Genomic DNA, 20752 nt, shown 5'->3' on the forward strand with positions numbered 1-20752 from the left:
TTTCCTCTTAGAGCTGCTTTTGCTGCATCCCATAAATTTTTTAATGTTGTGTTTTCATTTTTAATAGTTTCAAGATAGTTTTTGATTTCCTGTTTGATTTCATCTTTGATCCATTGGTTTTTTTGGTAGTATGTTGTTTAGTCTCCAAGTATGTGTGTTTTTTTTCAAGTTTTCTTCCTGTAGTTGATTTCTACTTTCATGCCTTTGTGGTCAGAAAAGATGCATCATGTGATTACAATCTTCTTGTATATATTGAGGCTTGTTTTGTGACCTAATATGTGCTCTATCCTGGAGAATGTTCCAAATGCACTCGAAAATTTTGTATTCTGCAGTTTTCAGATCAAATGTTCTATATATGTCTTTTAAGTTTACCTGATCTAATGTGACACTTAAGGCCATTATTTTCTCATTAATTTCCTGTCTGGCTGATCTATCCGTTGATATGAGTGGTATACTAAAATCCCCTACTATTATTGTATTACTGTGGATTCCTCCCCTTATGTCCATTAATAATTACTTTATATATTTAGGTGTTCCTATGTTGGGTGCATAGATATTTATGATTGCTGCATCCTCTTCTTGGACTGACCCTTTTATAATTACACAATATTCTTTTTTGTATTTTTTAAAGTTTTTTGTTTTAAAGTCTCTTGTCTGATATGAGTATTGCTACCCCAGCTTTCTTTTTGTTTCTATTTGCATGGAATATCTTTTTCATCCCTTTACTTTCAGTCTGTGTCTTTCTATTTGATGTGAGTCTCTTGTAAGCAGCATGTAAATGGCTCATATTCTGTAATCCGTTCAGGTAGCCTATGTCATGTTATTGAAGCATTTAGTTCATTTACATTTAAAGTAATTATTGATAAGTATACTTAGTGTCATTTTGTTGAATTTTTTTGGTCATTTTTATAGTTCTCATCTTTTTCTTTCTTCCTCTCTTGATCTTGATCTTGTCCTTGTGGTTTGCTGTTTTCTTTAGTGTTTTGTTTGGGTTCCTTTCTCTTTAATATTTGTATATCTTTTGCCGGTTTTTGGTTTGTGGTTACCATGAAGTATATCTTTATCATCCTGTATCTATAGCTGTCTATTTTAAACTGACAGGTGTTTCAAATATATTCCATGAGGATTACATTTTTACTCCCCTCTCCACGCTTTATATTATTGTTGTCATGTTTTAGATCTTTGTGTTGTATATCTCTTAACTACTTCTGGTAGTTTGATACTTTTTTCTTTGACCTTCACAGTAGCTTTTCAAATGTCTAATTTGCTGTATTTATTAATTATTTGCCTTTGCCTGTGAGATATTTTCCCTTTCTCATATTTTCTTATTTCTGGTTTTGGTCTTTCCTTTTCTGCTTAAAGAAGACCCTTTAACATTTCTTATAAAGCTGGTTTAACAATGATAAACTCCTTTAGTTTTTACTTATCAAGGAAACTATCTTGTATTCCAATCTGAATGATAACCTTGCTGGATAAATTATTCTAGGTTGTAAGTTCCTTTACTTCAGCATTTTAAATGTGTTGCCCCTCCCTATTGGCCTATAAAGTTGCTGCTGAGAAATCAGCTAATAGCCTTATAGGGTTTCCTTTGTATGGAACACTTTGTTTTCCACTACAAAATTGTCTCCTTACCTTTAACTTTTGCCATTTTGATTACAACATGTCTTGGTGTCAGTCTTTTTTCCATCTTGTTTGAAACTCTTGTGCTTTCTGTACCTGGATGTCTGTTTTCTTTCCCAGGTTAGGAAAGTTTTCAGCCATTATTTCTTGGAATAAAGTTTCTTTTCCTTTTTCTCTTTCTTGCCCTTCTGGGATCCATATAATGCAAAGGTTTGAGCATTTGATGTTATCACAGAGGTCCCTTAGACTATCCACTTTGTTTTTTTTTAATTCTTTTTCCTTTTTGCTGCTGTGATTGCTTGACTGCCACTTGTCTGTCTTCAAGGTCACTGATCCGTTCTTCTGTATTAGCTAATTAGCTGTTAATTCATCCTAATGTTATTTTTCATTTCAATTGTTGTATTCTTCAAGTCTGCTTGATTCTTTATTATACTTCCTAATTCTCTGCTGAAGTTCTCCTTCAGTTCCTGTATTCCACTCTCAAGTTTGCCCAGCATCCTTAAGACAATTTCTTTGAATTCTTTATCAGACTTATTTCCAGTTCCTTAGACTTTTTCTCTGGGGATGTTTCTTATTCCTTCATTTGAGAAACATTCTTCTGTCTTTTCATTTTGCTTCACTTTTTATGAAGCAAAAAAGCATGGAGAGGGGAGTTTGTTTATATGATTGAGACAAAATAGCTCTATGTCCCAGTCTTAAAAAAGTGGCCTTATGTAGAAGCAGCCTCTGTGTAGGCTGTGTGTGCCAGGTGGTTTCGGCAGGCCGGTAGGAGTCAAGCCAGTGCCTAACGTATCCACGGCACTGGCCCACCAAGCGGGAGAGGCTCCAGGTGGGGAGCCCAGGTGTATGTAGTAATGCCCTGTTGATCCTGCTTGCTCCTGTTGTTCAGGGCTCCAGCAATGTGTCCAGGGATGCACTGCAGCCACCTGCAGGCAGGCCAAAGCCCCTGAACAGAGCACCCAACAGCCCTATGAAAGTGGAGGGGGATATACACAATGGCACTGACTGGCTCCTTGGGCCCGGAGAGTTCCCACAGCTCCCAGAGGGCTGCCGCAGTTTCCCAGCCTTCTCTATTAGGTCTCTTCTCGTTTCTCGTTCAGAAATTGTTCATTCAGCCCTCCGTTGTCTCACAGGAATAACTGCTCTCTATACACATGTATATTTGAGTTTGTTCAGGGGAGGGGGCGAGTTCAGCATCCTCCTATACCACCGCCATCTTGGATCTTGCACCTGGTAACTCTGAATCTAATCTGTGTGGCCTCATCACCCGGACACTTACTACCATCCTGTGCTTTTAGGCCTGGCAGTAAACAACGCTGCCCACACAGCACTACTGGGCCCTGGGCAGACAAATAACCACATAGGATCAGATGTGGGTCCTCTCAATGGGGAACCAAAGTAGCAGAATAAGAAGGAAATGACCAGAAGCAGTGGATGCATATTGACTCTGATAAATGCATAGTGTATAGTGGAAACTTCTGGAAAACTGTACTCTAACTTATATATAACTATTTTTCCTGTCGTCAAGGACTCTGTGAGCTGAGTTCATTTGGTAAATTAATGTCCTTCTAAATCTTTTAAGCAATCTGAATATTAAAGAAAAATTGATCAGCAAATCACATGGAGAGGAAGTCCCACAGGAAAGTTTCCATGACTCCCCTTCATTCTAAGACAATATGATAATGCTTTCCCAACACTCACACAGACCTCCAATGCCCATTCGAGGGACTCCTTCCAGTGAGTTTGAGATTACACAGAACATCACATACTTTACCTTCATAGTATATCTATGGGAATCTCAAAAGTTTGGGGTCTCCATGTTTCCTGATCTTTCTTCAAGCTTCCAAGAACTTCCAAAGATGTCAGGGCCACCATTCAGGGCTAAACACCTGCGCAGCTGGGCTCCAGCAAGGAGAATCAATTTAACATACTCCAGCTAGAATGCAGGCACCAGCTGGAGCTACAAGCTCTGCACACCAACCCAGACCCTCAAAAAACTCCTCATACCTTCTGCCTCTGTTAACCCAGCAGCCGGGACTTCCTTGCCTCTGCTTAAACTGACACTCCTTATCACACTCACTGGAACTTACTCATGCTGAAGCGCACGTATTTTCTAGAAAGTAACTTTTGGTCGAGGGAGGGCTGGGGAAACCTAGATTATTGGAATTTTGGGGAAGGCCCAATACTAAAACACTAAAAGACATTTTTGTGCCTCTCAACTATACAGAAAGCCTGTGCCACACTTATAAAGCCTCATGTAAAGTTCTAAAAATAAATGGTCTTAATGACTCCAGGCAGAGACAATTTAAACTACAGATAATTTATTACTTAACAGATGCCTGCATACATTTACTAAGATCAAGACAGAGACTAAGAAGACATGCAAAGAGCATGCGGACTGAGCAAGCAAACAGCAGACATTTTTGCCAGTTCTCCTTTTGCCATGATGGATCACTCAATAGGGAGGTGATTCTCAAGCTGTAACCTTTTCCTTCCAGGCAACTGCTGAACACTCCCTGAGGGAAAGGATGGGGCTAACGTCACCCATCACAGCCACCACACCCCACCTCCACTTATCACAAAACCTGAAGATACAGAAAGGATCTTACATAGAAGTCAGCAAGTCCAGCCCACTATACGAATCTCTTCTACACCTCCCATCTCCCAGTCCACACCGTCTTAAGCTACTTGTGGTCAACAGTCTCCCAAGAGTCAGATCTCTGACCACGCCCATGACAACCCTTCAGATATAAATTCTCCCCCAAGGCAATGTCTCTTTTGCCTACACAGACAGAAACAGAAGGGGACCTCTATGTGTGCACATTCCAACAGTCTAGTAGTCTATGGTGGATACAGGCATTAACGTACCTGAGACGAAAAGCCCTAAACGGTGGCGATTCTAACCTTCACGGTACACAAGAAGGCAGAGGCGACCTCAGTATTTAAACACCAACAGCCATTCATTCACAGAGAGAAATAAAACAACCAGAGAGAGTAGGGACTGAAGCAGGGGAGAAGGATTGATGACCAATAAAGATATTTCTTCCGGAGTAAGCAGGAACATCAGTACCCTAAGTGTATGACCTTCATTTAAAATATTTCTCAAGATAAAAATTCAGTTATATTTTAGGAAACAGAGAGAATATAAATTAACAGAAATTAAATCCCTATTTAATCCTTCAGCTAGGAAGAAGGTATTATCAAAAAACATGGTGGGGGCCGGCCCAGTGGCTCAGGCGGTTAGAGCTCCATGCTCCTAACTCCGAAGGCTGCCGGTTCGATTCCCACATGGGCCAGTGGGCTCTCAACCACAAGGTTGCCAGTTCATTCAATTCCTCGACTCCCACAAGGGATGGTGGGCTGTGCTCCTTGCAACTAGCAATGGCAACTGGACCTGGAGCTGAGCTGCACCCTCCACAACTAAGACTGAAAGGACAACAACCTGACTTGGAAAAAAGGCCTGGAAGTACACACTGTTCCCCAATAAAGTCCTGTTCCCCTTCCCCAATAAAAAAAATTTTTAAAAATTAAATTAAATTAAAAAACACGGTGAATGTTTAAAATTAAAAAGAAAATTATTACAGTAAAAGACACATTGTCATTAATCTCCCTCAAAATACTCCCCCTTTCTTTGAACACACGTATCCCATCGTTTATGCCACTTGCTGAAGCAGTTCTGGAAGTCCTCTTTCGTGAGTGTCTTTACTTCATCCTCCATCATGACAATGCTCCGTGTCACACATCGCTTCTGGTACAGCAATTTCTGTCAAATAAAAACATTACAGTGTGTCCTCATCCACCTTATTCACTGGATCTGGCACCGTGTGACTTCTGGCTCTTCCCCAAAGTCAAAATGACCATGAAAGGTAAACGTTTTGAATCGATTCAGGACATTGAGGCAGCCACAACAGCACAACTAAAGACACTCATGAAAGAGGACTTCCGGAACTGCTTCAGAAAGTGGCAAGAACGATGGGATAAGCGTGTTCAAAGCAAGAGGGAGTACTTTAAGGGGGAATAATGGCAATGTGTCTTTTTTTAATAATTTTGTTTAAACAGTCACCATATTTTTTTATTACACCTCATTTTTGTGGAGTCCAATCATGGTTGAAAGTGGAAGGAGTCATGAAGTGGTCCTCAAAGAATCCTCAGTTCCATTGGGTTGGGAAGAGAAAACGAATGCAGATAGAACAATTAGAAAACAATAATCAGTGTAATTATGGTCTGGTTTCGAGGGTAAGATTTCAGAAACAGGAGGAGTACGGTCCAGTCACCAGCTCTTTACTACTTTGGCTAAACCCACAGTAGGAAGCTGTAAACAAAACATTCACTTCTTTATCTCTAAGTGTATCTTCCCTATCAGCAAATGGATTTCCTTTCAGGCAGGGTAAGATCTTGTGGGTCAGGGCTACCTGCCCAGTTCAGGCCGGAAGGAAACAAATCAGGTCGCCCATCCAGCATCACTCTTCTCCCCAGAATAATTCCTCCTCATACGCAGAGAGTGACAGGCATTACAAAGCAGGTGTACAGACGTGTGTTCATAAACCTAAAAGCTCGCAATCCCTGAGCTAGTAAAGATTCGACCCTTCTATGTCCCCGGCAGTTTCACTCACCTGTCATGCTCATCCCATCATTTACTGCTCACCATCTTTGCTTAAGGAAGGACCTACCACTGCTTTCGTAAACCCCCTGCAAATGTGTATTTACTCTACCACACAGCAAGGCACGAAGGTAACTTGGCATTCAACGAACCATATCAGGAAACTCAAATGTGAACTCATGTCCTGTCTTAGCCCCCTGCAGGGCCTGATATCACCGTTATTCTCCTAGTTCTTGTCTAGTGTCAATGCCATTTCCCAGGGCAACCTCATCTGTTAGGGTCTCCTTTGAACTCATAAAGAAAAGATTTTGGGGCCGGCCGGGTGGCACAGGCAGTTGGAGCTCCATGCTCCTAACTCCAAAGGCTGCCAGTTCGATTCCCACATGGGCCAGTGGGCTCTCAACAAAAAAAAAAAAAAAAAGAAAGAAAAGATTTTGAATATGACCTGTACTTATATCAAGGACAGCTAACATTTATCCAGCTGAAGGTCACTTCCAAGCAAAGTTCTCTATACACAATATCTCTTTAACCATACTGCGCCATTTTACAGATAAAAAAAGTTGAGGCTGAGAAACTAAGCCCCTTGGCCAAGATTGCCCAGAGACTTAAACAGAGATCCAACTCGAAAAATCCCTGTTCTTCACGCTGAAGGCAATCCCAGTTTTTCAAACTGGCGAATGGAAGCCCGCTCAGAGCACTAAAGCACGTTTGTATAATTATGACACTCCCAGGAGGAGGCAGGCCCACAAAGGCTGGAGGAGATCTATAAATCTGTAAACTGTTGGGTAGCCCAGAGACCGACTCTATGAGGCCTCCTGATGGACAGACACCCAGAAGCAAGGCGTCGGCTCCTGATCCACACTGAGCAGGCACCTGGCCCCACCAGCTGGTCGGCCTCGTTTCCAATTCCCAGAACCAACCCCCAAGATCCTGGACGTCCTGGCACCCTGGGGGACCAGAGCCAGAGCCAAAGGAAATGGAAGCAGACAGGCAAATCATTTTAGAGGGACACACTTCTTTCTTATCTGTTCGCCTTTAAGGACAAGTTTTACATACACAGAGTACAGGAGTGGCTTTATTCCTGAGTAATAAACTTTGGGGTTAAAAAAAAATAAATGACTACTACTGACTATTAAGAACAAGAAACAGGACTTAACAGTGCTGGCTCCAAGTCAAACACAGCACCACTGACTTACGCCCCACGGAGCACACTATCTTGGCTAATTTCTCTCCAGATGGCAGCTTGTACTTTTCCAGGCAGAATCTCATCTCCCCCAGCCTTGCCTCACCTTTCTACAGCTCTTTGTGTTTCCCCAATGTCCTCTGTGCACAGAGGGCTTTGCAACACCTCCAAATTTACTGCCACCTACAGAATTAATTAGCAGACTGTTTATTCCCCCTTCACTGTTTGGAATATCTTAAGAAAAATAAGGTTTCCATTGGCCCATGGGTAGGTAGGTGCTCCACCCTGGGCTTCCATCCAATCAGCTCACCGGTGGAATAGTGTTTGCCCAGCTCCAACCCTGTTCCTGGCCTCCATCCAAGGCAAGTCTGTGCTGTAAGCCAGCCACTGGGTACCACGTGAAGGCCTTCCACCTCTGGGGTGCCTTAGTGAGAGGAGACTGCGCAGAGGGAAGGGCAGAAGTGATCCAATAAAAAAGCAAGCGGCATTCAGTTCAGATAAAGCTTTCCTAGGAAAAAGAAAGGGTACAGAAGGACCGGCTGAACACACATTTTTCAGGACTTCTCCATGTGGCCCATACTTAAGAAAAAAAACAGGATGAAATGGAGGGAGAGACACAGCAAAAGAGAAAAGAGCAGGATCAGAGGGGAAGGAGGGCAGAAGAGAAGGAAAGAGAATGATCTGCATTTTTTATTAAGCACTAACTTTATCAATTAACAAACACAACCTAAATATGCCTTTTATGTTCAACGATACAGGAGTTAAAGAGATAAAACAAGATCTCTCATCACAAGGATTTTAGAGATCCATCGGGGGAAACAAGCCGGCAAGCAACAGCAAGGGAAACAAATATGAAACTACGAAACCAACAGCAAGAGAAGCAGACAGGCATGTACAATCGCCCCCCCTTATCCGCGGGGATCACGCAAACACCACCCACGGATGCCTGCACCCGCGGGGAGTACTGAACCCTGTGTACACTGTTTTTCCTATACATACGTACCTATGATAAAGTTTAATGTATAAATTAAGGCACAGTTAGAGATGAACAACAATGACTACCAATAAAATAGAACAATTGTAACGATATACTGTAATGTAAGTTATGTGAATGGCTCTGGGATCATTATTAAGTCAAATAAGGGTTGCTCAAACACAAACAGTATGATACCGAGATAGTCAATCTAATAACCAAGAAGGCTGCTGCATGACTAACGGACAAGACTATACAGCCGGGGGCACCGGACAAAGGAATGATTTACATGGCCGGTGGGATGGAGCTGAATGGGGCAAGATTTCATCACGCTGCTCAGAACGGCACCTACGTGAAAATTTATGAATTGTTTATTTCTGGAATTTTCCATTTAACATTTTCAGATCATGGATGACTGCAGGTAACTGAAACCACGGAAAGCAAAACCACACTGAGGCTAAGGGGCGACTGCTGTAATTCATTCTTCTACAGAGCCATTTAATGACGCAAGGACTGATGCATTATTCTGGCTATGGAGCAGGCGTGAAGATGACACAGAAACCGCCCCTTGGACCCACTAAAACCAGCACCATCATGGATGCCCATCCCCGACCAGGCCAACACACAGATGGATGCCATTATGGATGTGACAAGCCAACATGTGACATCTCAACTCAGGATGCTGCGTCTCCCTTCCTTTGCTATGCTACTGTTTTTCTGCTCTTGATTAATTTTTCCTAAACTATTTCAAAATCTTTTGACTACTCTTACTTCTTTATTCTTAAGTATTTAAAAGGGAGTCAAGCAATTAAATATGCGGTGCTATTATTTATTCATAATAGGTGCTGGTATCACGTCTACCTGATCGTCTAAATTGTCCTACATTAATTTTGCTGCAGAGGAAATTCCTGTCCTCCCAGTGCACTAGTTAGGAAAATTCACTTTTTAGAAGTCACTCATCTTTCCACTTGTCATGCTTCCCACGCCCTGGCTTCAAATATGGCGGGAGGTCGGGATCAGAATTAAGAGAGTCTTCAAATAAGAGCTCATTCACCCACTCTAGCAGGCTACCCCAGAAAAAGAGTGGACAATCATCCTCTAGACCAGGACTATCCAACAAAAACATAACTTTAAATTTTCTAGTAGTTACATTTCAAAACAACAAAAAGGTTAAATTACATTTAATAACCTACTTTATTCAGCCTAGTGCATTGCAAATATTACTTCAACATATAATCAATATAAAAATTATTAAGAGATAGCTTGGGCAGCCGGTTGGCTCAGTTGGTTGAGCGCGAGCTCTGAACAACACAGTTACCGGTTCGATTCCCACATGGGCCAGTGGGCTCTCAACCACAAGGTTGTCAGTTCAATTCCTCCAGCCCCGCGGGGGATGGTGGGCAGCGCCCCCTGCAACTGGGATTGAGCACGGCACCTTGAGCTGGGCTGCTGCTGGGCTCCCGGATGGCTGTTGGTTGGAGTGCATCCTCTCAACCTCAAGATTGCCGGTTCGACTCCCACAGAGGATGGTGGGCTGTGCCCCCTGCAACTAGCAACGGCAACTGGACCTGGAGCTGAGCTGCGCCCTCCACAACTAAGATTGAGATGATGGCAGCTTGAGGCTGAACGGCACCCTCCACAACTAGGATTGAGGGGATGGCAACTTGACTTGGAGAGGAGGCCTGGAGGTGCACACTGTTCCCCAATGGGGTCCTGTTCCCCTTCCCCAGTAAAATCTTTAAAAAAAAAAAAAAAAAAGGACAAACATGTCCTTTGACCTGTTGCAAATAGCCACCTGGAATCAGGAGGACCTCTCCAGGGTCCTAAGTTTCCGATCCAAAAACCTAACACCCTCAATGTAATGGAAAACAAAAAATATTTATCAAGTACCTTCTAGGCAGAAAAACCATGCGAGGCATGTCCAAACTCACCATTAACTTCTAAGCCCAACATACTGAGCAGAGGTCCTTTTCTTTTGTGATGTTCATGCCTTATTTAAAGGTCATTAAATCTCAGTGCCTGCACCAAGAGAGCAAGCATCTTTACCTACAGGAAACTGATCTTCCTGAGTTAATGCCAGCCCTCTTCTAAGTTCCAGAACCAAAGATTCCAAAATCAGCACTTAAGAATCTTAATGTCTACCAGTCCATCACACTGAGTCTTTACTACTCCAAAAATCCTAAAAGAATAATCACTGTTAGGGGATTTTTCAGTGCTTGACATTTTCCTCAGGGTCCTTGTTGCTCTAAGCTGATACAGGAAGTTCTTGTTAACCCAATTTTTTCTCATAGCACCTTAAAACTGAAGCATGTTTAAATTAGCTGATTCCTTAAAATTCATAGATGGGATGGATACAAAGCTTTATAGAGCTTAGTGGGAAGACACTGTGGAGGCAGAAATGAGCTTGGCTTGCCATCTAAGGACTCGGCCTATCAGATCCCATGGGAGCTTTGGTATGGCAGCAAGTCCCCTTAACTGTTAAGCTGGAAGGCTGGTTCTCCACCCATGTCTTTTTCTCCTTCCCACTGCCATGATCTCTCACGGAGCTCAGACACTCTCTACACCTCCCCCATGGGAACAGAAAAGCTCCCACCCAAGACATGTATTTTTAGCTGACAGGAGAGTCTGAGGTACAGCCCTGGCATCCTGACACTAGGGAGGACGCTCAGCTCATTACTTGTTCTTTTCCTGAGCAAGCATCCAACTGAAGGAAGACCTATGGAGAGCCAGGCCCCCCATGGCAGGAGTGGGGATGATCGAGTTCCAGAAGGGGCTTGCCCTCAAGAAGTTCAAGGCCTCGAAAGGCATACACATATGAGATGTGATTAAACAATACAGCGAATGCTTAAATTTTTTAAAATGTATTACAGTAAAAGACATATTGCCATTAAACCCCCTCAAAATGCTCCCCCTCACTTCAAACACACTTACCCCATTGTTTTTGCCACTTTCTGAAGCAGTTCCAGAAGTCCTCTTTCATGAGTGTCTTTATTTGCGCTGTCATGGCTGCCTCCCTGTCCTGAATAATTCTGACTTTGGGGAAGAGCCAGAAGTCACACGATGCCAGATCCAGTGAATAAGAAGATGAGGACATACTGTAATGTCTTTATTTGACAGAAATTGCCGTATACCAGAAGCGATGTGTGACAGAGTATTGTCATGATGGAGAATGGTTTATGGCACACTTTAAAACACACTTTCTCTCAACCGTAGCTCACACCTGGCCGACTGCACCCAACAAGTTGAAACTTGTCACACACTGTTACTAAGGATCAACACACCTCTTCTCATATTGAAGAGGTGGATGGCACTTGGCAGCAACATTCACCATATTTTATGATCACAACAGAAAGGCTCCGTGTCACACATCGTTTTCTGATACAGCAATTTCTGTCAAATAAAAACATTACGGTGTGTTCTCATCCACCTTATTCACCGGATCTGGCACCATGCGACTTCTGGCTCTTCCCCAAAGTCAAAATAACCATGAAACGTAAACATTTTGAATTGATTCAGGACATCGTGGCAGCCACAACAGCACAACTAAAGACACTCACAAAAGAGGATTTCCAGAACTGCTTCAGAAAGTGGCAAGAACAATGGGGTGTGTTCGAAGCAAAGGGGAGTATTTTGAGGGGGATTAATGGCAATGTGTCTTTTACTGTAATAAATGCTTTTATTTAAACATTCACCATATCTTTTGATCACACCTCATAGATTCATAGAAGACCATGGGATTTTAATGCCAGCAGAAAAGGTCCCACCAAAAGGCTTTCTAGAGATGACGGTGCCTGCGTTGAGCCTTAAAAAGCAAGCAGGACTAAACCGGAAGGGGAGAACAGACAGCTCAGCAAAGAGATTTTGGGTTGACACTTCTTGAGCTCTTATCAGGTGCCAGGCCCACTGAAAACATGTACGAGAATTAACTTACTTAACCCTCATAACAGCGCTACCTGGTAGGTACTATTATTACCCCCAATTGACAGATGAGAAAACTGAGGCATGGAACAAGGTAATAAATTGTTCAAGGTCATTCTGTTAGTAAGTCGCTGAGCAGACAATGCGCACCAGGGTGTCCTCAGCACTATGCCCCTGTGCCAGCACTGGCGGGGGCACATTGCGTTTGTGAATCTGTGAGTGAAGGTTGCAACTTGAACCACCTGGGAGGCCATGAAGGTAACTGAAACGCAAGAGCCTTTTAATGAACGGAGTTGTGAGGACAGCAGTGGACCACTGGATCGCAGAAGATCCATCCACATGCATCAAATTCAGTCATACCCAGTGCTCTTCAATCCAAACACAGGCACCCCACGGGCAGCTGCCAATCTATATCCACCTCAAGAGCGAGTAGGTGAGGCTGGGGTGAGTGATAGGTGAGGAGGAAAAGGCAGAGCAGGGGACGGCGCCAGACCAAGAGGCTTGGATTACATCCAGTGAACAATGGGGAGTCTCTGCAGGAGTGACACGATCAGACATGTCTTGGACGAGCCGCTGACCTCCATGGGGAAGTGGGGAAAGATGAGATGGCAGCGAGAGGGTAGGAAGTTCAGGAGAGAGGGCAAGGGGAGTGTATTAGTTCCCCAGGGCTGCCATAACAAAGTACCACCAACTGGGTGGCTTAAAACAACAGTAACTCATTTTCTCACAGTTCTGGAGGCTAGAAGTCCAAAAGGAAGGTGTGGGCAGAGGACTTCCAGTGTCCTTCTGCAGCCCCTCTGGAAACTCTAGGGAAGAATCCTTCCTTGTCTCTTCCAGCTTCTGGTGGCCCCCACAATCGAAGCTTGTGGTTACATCAGTCCAATCTCCACCTCCATCACCACAGCCTTCTCGCATTGTGCCTGTACCTCCTGATCTGAAATCACTGGATTCAGGGCCCACCCTATCCAGTACGACCTCCTCTGGATGAACTGCAAAGACCCTATATCCAAATAAGGTCACACTCTGAGGGCCCCGTGGACATGAGTTTGGGGGGTAGGGGGCAAACACTACTCAACCCACTACACAGAGCATAGTATGACTGAAGCGGGGAGACCAGGGGAAGTTATCCGGCACAGAACATAACAGTGAGAAGGGGGTGCTATCTTTTGAAAAGGAAAAGTGCAAAAATCAGAATACATACCTGTATTTATATCAACCCATACTGCAAGGATTCACGGGAAACCAAGAAAAGTAGTTACCTAAGGGTGTAGAAAGAATGGGGTAAACAGGATTAGGAGGAGAACAAGACTTCTTCGTGTATACTTTAGTAGACACTTGACATCTTGAAAGCATGGAAAGGCATGAAATATGACTTCATCATTATCAAGTAAAAAACTCAGTCGCTGTGTTAGAAATCAGGACTGGATCGCCCCTAAGGGGGTGCTGACAGGAAGGGGGCACAGGGAAGGGCTGTGGCCGTGGATCTGAGTGCTGGTTACTGGGGTGTGTTGTTTATAAGAATTCATCGAGCTAGCTACCTACGATCACGTATACTTTTCTGGATGCTTGCTGTATTTCAATTTCCTGTTTTTAAATAAGTATATATATATATATATACATATATGTGTGTGTGTGTATATATATACATATGTATATATATGCACACACACAAATGTCGGTTAACAGCTTCCTACCTGCAAAATGGGGATATCACCCTATCTACAGCCATGCTCTCCTGCCTCATAACGTCGGTAATTCTAAGGGAGCTGTCACCATGCAAGTTTAATGTCATGGAATTTCACAGAACAAGTCCATATAACATTTTTTAGAAGATCATCTTTTTTGCCTACAAAAGGAAAAAAAGGAAAGGAAAAGAAAATGTGGATCCACCAATGTTTTGATTAGTGCTGTCTTTGTTTCAAAGGAGATTGGGCCCCCACTGTCAAAGGCTGAAACTTTAGCTGCAAGCAAGTGGAGGGAGGGGTCCCCGAAAATATTTTTATGTTTTTCTCACTGAAACCAAACACCAAAAATGGATTTTCCACAAGAAGTGACGGGAGGAGGGGCAGCCTGTCTTAGCACGGCAGCCTGCACACGTCGGCACTGCTCAGCCGCTTGTTCCAGCCACCTACATGCCTCCCCGTAATGGAAACACCAGATTTAAACAGGTGTCATAACAGTAAAAGGGTCCCATAAATGGGAAACCCAGAAGGCTTTGCGGGGCTGGACAGCTGGTGGGAGAGTGAGGGTTACAGACCTAAGTGGTCCCCAGACTTCCGGAGTCTGCTCGACTTCGCCTCACACACACTTAAACATCCATTTGCCTCCACGAGCACACACACACCACATATATAAAACCTCTCAACAGGAAATTTCTTCCATTCTTAAATGGTGTTGCCTAAATAAAATACCTTTGACTGAGGACTGTGAGCTATTGGATCACATTAAATGAGAGAACAGAGAACGGGTTGGTTCTCAGTCGAGCAGGGGACATGAGCACACTGGACCTCTCAGTAGAGGAAGGTGAAATAGAAGGGGCTGCAGAACGTAGTGGTCTTGGAAGAGACAGAATATTGGGGGGGATTTAGCCAATCCCCTAACCACCTAAACCCTCCCATCAGCTGAGGAGCACGCATTTCGTGGATCCACGAAATCCACATTGAGTGGCCTTGCTTCCATCATCTACTCTCTCAGTTTCCCTACTTTCTCATCTGTAAAATAGGACAACAATACCCACCTTGCCAGGACTTTTTAATAACATGCACAGGAGCAAAAATGCCCAGCACAAAAGAGGATTTATAAAAATAGCCAGTGTCACAATCATCGTCATAACACCATTTATAAAAGTATTGATTATTTACTTATAAAAAGAAATCACTCCTCAGTCTTTGCCCAGGAAAAAGCATAAAATGAAGGACAGCATGTAATCTTCAAATCTCACTAATTCTCCAAAAAAGTTCAGTAAGAAATGTGCAGAAGGGCCTGCAATATGATATTGAAAATGAAAACAGGTGGGAAGATGGGAATAAAACTGAATTATCTTCCTGTGTTAGTCTGCTAGGGCTGCCGCAACAAAATCCCACAAACCAAGTGGCTTACACCACAGAAATTTATTTTCTTCGTTCTGGAGGACGCAACTCTGAGATCAAGGTGTCGGCAGGTTGGTTTCTCCTGAGGCCTCTCTCCTTGGCCCAAAGATGGTCATCTTCTTACTGTTTCCTCCCAGGGCCTTTCCTCTGTGCTCAAGCATCTCTGATGTCTCTGCACATGTCCCAATTTCCTCTTCTTATAAAGACACCAGTCAGATTGGATGAGGGCCCACTCTAATGGCCTCATTTTAATTTGCTCTCCTCTTTAAAGGCCCTAATCTCACAATCAGTCATGTTCTGAGGTACTGGGGGTTAGGGCTTCAACATATGAAGACACAATCCAGCCTAAAACACTTTCCTACACCCAAATTTGAAATGCTGAATTGGGTGTTTACAGAACTAAACAATCCATGTGACACGAAGGACAGATGAAGGAGCAGAGAAGTTTTGCTGGAAAGAGCTGCTGGAATGAGGGGGCCTGACAGCCAGTACAAATGGTTATGGGTGAGAAAGGTGGCTTTATGTCCCCAGAGGGCAGAGTCAGCATTGGTGGGAGGAAGTTTCAGGGAGGCAGATCTCCATTCCCTGCAGGGAACAACTTCTAACAATTCATTTGCTCAACCAAGGACAAGGCCATCCAGCTTCAGCCTCAACAGACTGCCTTTCCTACCCTCCTTTGGTGTTAACAAAGGCCAGCCTATGTGTATCTCGTGTCACCCTTATACCCTAGGAGTGGACACTGCTCCAGCATCACTCCACAGAGGGACCAGATAGGGCCAGCCTCCAAAAGGACAAGTGACTTGGCTAATCCGCGTCAGGGCCAGGACTGAAACCCAGACCCTCTGACTCTGGGTCTTCTGTTCTAACCCGGGCTCCATGATGGGAACCACAACAGAGGCTTGGTGACATTTCTCTGCCAAGGTGTCGTCGAGAAGATTCCTGGGGTGGGAGGCCCTTATCAATCCTTCCTACTCTAAAACCCCATCTAGAGGCAATCCCAGTAGAAGAGCAGGTGCAGAAAGACCACCAAGGAACGACTCTCAAGGGTGAAATGGCATCCTTGAAATCGACCACAACCCAATTCTATGACATTCTGGAAAAGGCAAAACTACGGAGATGGTGAAAAGGTCAGTGGTTGCCAGGGGTTGAGGGGAAGCAGAGATGAATAGGCGAGCACAGAAGACTTTTAGGGCAGTAAGACTATTCTGTATGTTACTGTAACAGTGGACACATGTCATGATACATTTGTAAAAATTCGTAGGATGTACAACACCAAGCGAGAACCCTCATGTAAACTATAGACTCTGGGTGACGATGTGTCAATGTACATTCATCAACTGTAACAAACGCACCACTCTGGGAGGGATGTTGGTAATGGGGGCGGCTGTGCAGGCGGGGGCAGGGGGTATATGGGAAATCTCAGTAACCGCCTCTTAATTTTGCTATGAATCTAAAACCACTTTAAAAAATAGTCTATTAACAAAAACAAAATAGCCATAACAGGTCACCTACAACTACTTCACCGGCTCATGGAGCAGAACTCTTAACATTGTATCTCATTCACCTTTTAAACTTTTGGTTCATAAAATCAAAGACACAAACAACATTGGAAGTTGGAAAGGCCCTGAGAAGTAGCAATGTGCTTCAACCTCATGGTCTCACGGATGAGGACTCCAAACAAAATTGTTTCTGGTTTTATTTATTTGTTTTGTTCGGGGCTATGTTAAGGATTTAAGACATAAGCCAATGATAGCGTTCTGTAAAAGCTTAAAACAATGTTTACAATAATCAACACAAAAAGTTCAGTCAAGAAAGCAAAGAAAGAGAGATTCAATTCACATCAACAAAACAAAATTAAATGATTAAGACCCGGTGCTGATTAGTCTGTGTTGAGTCTGACATACATAGTGACTGGTCAGGACTTTTGGAAGGCACTTTGGTGATTCAAATCAAGAGCCATTTTTCTTAAATGTCATATTTAATGCAGATAGTACATCCTGAGAATTTATCCTGAGAAAAATCAACTTCAAGAGACTCTTAAAATAGTGATTAAAAAAAAAAAAAAGAATACAACATAAATATTCATTTACAGGAGGATGATTAAGTAACTGATCAGCTCGCTGGAATATGTGACCGTCATAAAGGACAACAAGTATGGGGACAACATGGCTACAGGATAGATGGTGATGACACAATGTTTCGTGAAAAGAAACAGAATACAAACCTGAATCTCTGTAAGAGTTATAAATATGTAAAAGGTGATGGAAAATATGGATAAGAAAGAACAACAACAAAAATCCAAAAACAGCCAATAAGCTCCCATAGCAGGAATGTAGGAGAATGTCTTCTTTTAAACGTACTGGATTGTTGGCGACGGGGAAAATGGCCAATAGGAAGGCGGGACAGGAGAAGCCTGAGAAGCCACAGTGTGTTAGAGCCGCTGGAGTCCTGGAGTCGCAGTGCAGAGAAGCGATCAGCTGAAGAAGAAACTGCAGACGTCCCAACAAAGCTACAAAGATCTCCAAGTTTGGATTTGCAATAGGTATTCAGACAACAAAGAAAGCCTCAGCCATATCCATCAAACTTGGATCAGGTAAACCTAAAGAAACTGTTTCAACTCTTGCATCAAAAACGCTTTCAAGTAGCTGCAGCTTTTAATGAAGATGAAAATAGTGAACTAGAGAAAATGTCTCCAGAAGCAAAGATGAGAATGAAGAATCCTGGAAGGGATACACCAACATCAGCATGACCAAACTCCTTCAGTAAAGGAAAGCATGCGTTTTCAGATAACTAGAAGCTAAGGGAGAATATGAAACCTCATCTTGGAAATGTCCATGACCAAGACAATTAAATGATGTGTTTTGAAATTGGGATGTGGGGTGGGTCTAAAGTTAAAAGGAACAGTTTCCATTTTAAGGAATGGTGTAAGCCTATCTTTGAAGCCACTTTTTTTTTTTTATGATTGAGTGGTACACTAATACATGAGCTTGAAATTTAAATAATAATAAATAAATGTACTTGATTGTTCTTACAACCATGCAGTAAATAAAAATACATTTTAAAGAGTCAGCTGGTCCGTGTGCAGTACAAAGTCCCTTCAGATGCCACATGCGTAACCCAGCTCTACCTGCTTGCCTCCACCTAGCACAACAGTTGGGGAATGCCAAGGAGGAGGCCTGGATCCCTTATCCTTGAGGTTTCACTTTCCCTAGAACCAGTCACCTTTACCCCTTCCTCCATGGTCATGGGGAATAAAGGCTAGTCTCTCAATCCTGGCCCCCCCATGCTACCAGCCATCCTCCATGGAACCCTCCTCCATGAAGACACCCTTCGTCATTCTTTGTCTCACTCCCTGCTTGTACTGAGGGACAGTCTTACCTCCCAGCCAAATTGCCTTCTCCTGAAATCCCAGAACTCAGCCTCTCATGCTGTCTACCTGTCCTACCACCCTCAGGATCTTCCGTGATTTTCTACCCAAAGCCTCTCAGTTTCCAGGCACAAATTCTTCCCCACCCATCTGCAGGCCAGGTCCTGAGCCGCTCGGCCCCAAACCCCCGTGACCCTTAACAAAGCCCAGGCCTGGAAGAGCCCACCTTGAAATCAAACATATGTTGGTGCAATGCTCTTTGATTTTTTTCTTTGTTTTCTGGTTTCTGTTGACTTGCCGATTCCAACCTGCTTGCCCGGCTGCTTGCTCCCTGCTACGCACTGAAAGTTACCCTCCAAAAATTCATACCGAAGCCCCAACCCCCAGGGTGACGGTATTTGGAGGTGGGGCCTTTGGGAGGTAAACAGATTTAGATGAGGTCATGAGGGTGGAGACCTCATGATAGAATCGATGTCCTTATAAAAAGAGAACAAGATTTGAGATCGCTGTGCGTGCGTGCGTGCATGCACCAAGGAAAGGCTATGGGAGGACATATCTAGGAAGAAGGCTCTCACCAAGAACCCGACCATCCAGGCCTCTCAGGACTTCCAGCCTCCAGAACAGTGAGAAATAAATGTTTGCTGTTTAATCCACCCAGTCTATGATATTTAGTTACAGCAACCCAAACTAAGACACCCACCCTTCTTCTCCCTCGGAGTACATGCTGCCTAATTTTGGCTCCTGCAATAGCATCAGATTCAGCCTGGCTGAAGACTGCTCCTCAGCAGCTAAGAGACTCATTCTTCTTGCCAGCGGGTCCTTAGGGAATTTGCCTGTCTCTAGCGTCTCCTAAGAATGGGCCTTTTTTACTTTAGGCTTCTCATCCCTTAGCTACCACCCTCCATAGCCCACTGTCTTGGCAAAGACCTGTGCATCATGCATATATACTGACTGCTGATGTTGGTAAATTGGGGCAAATTTATCATAACAACAGCAACTCGTCCAGTGGTGCCAGGGGCAAAGCCAGGATAAATTTGCCTGAGCCCCTGGCCTCTAAGGAGTTTGCAGTCTAGGTAGAGTTTGCTAAAACACAAGGCAGACTATGTTAACAGATTGAAAAGAGCCATTAAACATTAGGACATCAAGGGTTTTTCCGATCCACCATCTGTGGTGGAATTGCCGTGAAGACGCAGATTTTCGTGCAAACTCTTCCTGGGAAGACCATCACCCTTGAGGTTGAACCCTCGGATACAACAGAAAATGTAAAGGCCAAGATCCAGGATAAAGAAGGAAAATTCCTCCTGATCAGCAAAGACTGATCTTTGCTGGTAAGCAACTGGAAGATGGACACATTTTGTCTGACTACAACATTCAAAAGGAGTCCACTCTTCATCTTGTGTTGAGACTTCGTGGTGGTGCTAAGAAAAGGAAGAAGTCTTACGCCACTCCCAAGAAGAATAAGCATAAGAGAAAGAAGGGTAAGCTGGCTGTCCTGAAATATTATGAGGTGGATGAGAATGGCAAAAGCAGTCACCTTCATCGGGAGTGCCCTTCAGATGAATGTGGTGCTGGAGTTTGTATGGCCAGTCACTTTGACAGACATTATTGTGGCAAGTGTCGTCTGACCTACTGCTTCAACAAACCATAAGGCGAGTAGTTGTATATGGGGTAATGAAAGACATGAACTGACATTAAAAAAAAAAAAAAAAAAACCAACAACAAAATTAGGACATCAAGGAAACTGCACAAAGATGGCTGATTTCAACCAGACCTGGAAAAGAGGTAGGTTTTGATGAGCAAACATGGGAACAGTCTAGATCTAGAAACAGTGTGTGTGTGGGGGGGGGGAATAGAGAATAGGATATATTCCAGAGCAAAAGGGACTCCTATTTCATTGGCTCAGACTATTTAAGAAAGCAGTTCTGGGAAATGAAATGGGAAAGCAGGGCTGGGACCCCAGGGCTAGACAGAGCCTTTGAAAGTTTCAAATGCATCACCATGA

At 43.6% G+C, this 20752-nt stretch overlaps 1 protein-coding gene and 2 pseudogenes across 3 annotated transcripts in view; 2 read left to right on the forward strand and 1 right to left on the reverse strand.

Moving 5' to 3' along the window:
* Positions 1-13553, reverse strand: part of TIAM1 (TIAM Rac1 associated GEF 1) — a 347472-nt gene extending 333919 nt beyond the window's left edge. Inside the window, exon 1 of the mRNA XM_081076606.1 lies at positions 13496-13553. The gene's annotated coding sequence lies outside the window, so the exon portion shown is untranslated. The remainder of the gene's footprint in view (positions 1-13495) is intronic.
* On the forward strand, positions 12547-18234 carry LOC308510310 (PEST proteolytic signal-containing nuclear protein-like; annotated as a pseudogene). The gene is made up of 2 exons: positions 12547-12727; positions 17893-18234. The product of its transcript is annotated as a PEST proteolytic signal-containing nuclear protein-like (transcript).
* Positions 18235-18491: 257 nt separating this feature from the next.
* On the forward strand, positions 18492-20398 carry LOC308510316 (ubiquitin-ribosomal protein eS31 fusion protein-like; annotated as a pseudogene). Its single transcript has 2 exons — positions 18492-18495; positions 19888-20398. The product of its transcript is annotated as a ubiquitin-ribosomal protein eS31 fusion protein-like (transcript).
* Positions 20399-20752: the final 354 nt, after the last annotated feature.

This window comes from Rhinolophus hipposideros (genome assembly GCF_964194185.1).
Source record: "Rhinolophus hipposideros genome assembly, chromosome: 2".
NCBI lineage: Eukaryota > Metazoa > Chordata > Mammalia > Chiroptera > Rhinolophidae > Rhinolophus > Rhinolophus hipposideros.